General features: G+C 34.1%; 1 non-coding gene across 1 annotated transcript; it reads right to left on the bottom strand.

The window, feature by feature from the left end:
* Window positions 1-206: 206 nt before the first annotated feature.
* On the bottom strand, window positions 207-279 carry Trnam-cau. The gene has a single exon. It is a non-coding gene; the product is annotated as a tRNA-Met (tRNA).
* Window positions 280-1,085: the final 806 nt, after the last annotated feature.

Genomic DNA, 1,085 nt, shown 5'->3' with positions numbered 1-1,085 from the left:
GTCAAATACGTTTTTTCAAGGCTAAAGTGACGACAAAACTAATAGAAAAATTGAATTTGACCGTTACTTTTACTTTAGACATTACTTTGACTTTTACTTTGGCTTTAACTTTTGATGAAGAAACTGGCTGTTACAAAACATACATATTTCCTCGGTCTTTTTCTACAGTTTAGTTTACCGTATTTGGTCAAATACACCAAAAGATATGCCCCGGGTGAGGATCGAACTCACGACCTTAAGATTATGAGACTTACGCGCTGCCTACTGCGCCACCGAGGCTGGTGGTAATCTGGCCCAATATACAATATTCTTCATTTCACTTTGATTTGTTTATCGGGAGAAAATTGGACAAAAGAGGGATATGTACCGAAGGACCACTCTGAAAACAAAAATGGTCCTTTGCTACACAATACATGCATCAGCAAAAAAATGGTGACTTACTTATTATTGGTCACATTGTATCCTATATTTTGAAAATCAAATTAAAAGTTTTATAACATTTACTGAATTACTTACTTAGGAAAAGAGTTAAGTTATTGAGAAAAAATATATTGTAGATTTTTTATAGGAATGGGTTTTCTGACCACTTTTCGGTTTTGTGACATTATCAGTGAAAGATAGCTTATCTTTGTACCTATAGATATTCGCGAAATCAATGCTTAACATTAATCTTTTGTTGACGTTATATAAAAGTATGTAAACATTGGATTTACCTATATGATAAAATATTTATTACAAAATTGCAATGGTTTTGTTTTTACGCGTCATGAATACATAGCTGGACTGATTGATAAAAACTGAATGAAGATTAATGAGACATCGGGTAGGTTCAAGGTAATTTTTCCTTGATTGCACCCAAGGCGGGCTTACGATTTTCAGTAAGTGGACATATATGTAAACATATGTTTTGGTTCAAAGGCTGGTTAGACACGCATACAAGCTTTCGTTACTAAATATGTTAACCGTGACCCGCTTAAGTTATGGAAGTGACATATGTAGCTATAGCATTTGTTATGTGGAAATGGTGTTCTGTGGAACACTTGACTATCAAAGAGTGACTCTCTCTCCTCAATAGATACAGCTTT

The sequence above is a fragment of the Helicoverpa zea genome, chromosome 24 (assembly GCF_022581195.2).
Source record: "Helicoverpa zea isolate HzStark_Cry1AcR chromosome 24, ilHelZeax1.1, whole genome shotgun sequence".
Lineage (NCBI taxonomy): Eukaryota > Metazoa > Arthropoda > Insecta > Lepidoptera > Noctuidae > Helicoverpa > Helicoverpa zea.
This window is presented reverse-complemented; position numbering and strand designations above follow the sequence as displayed.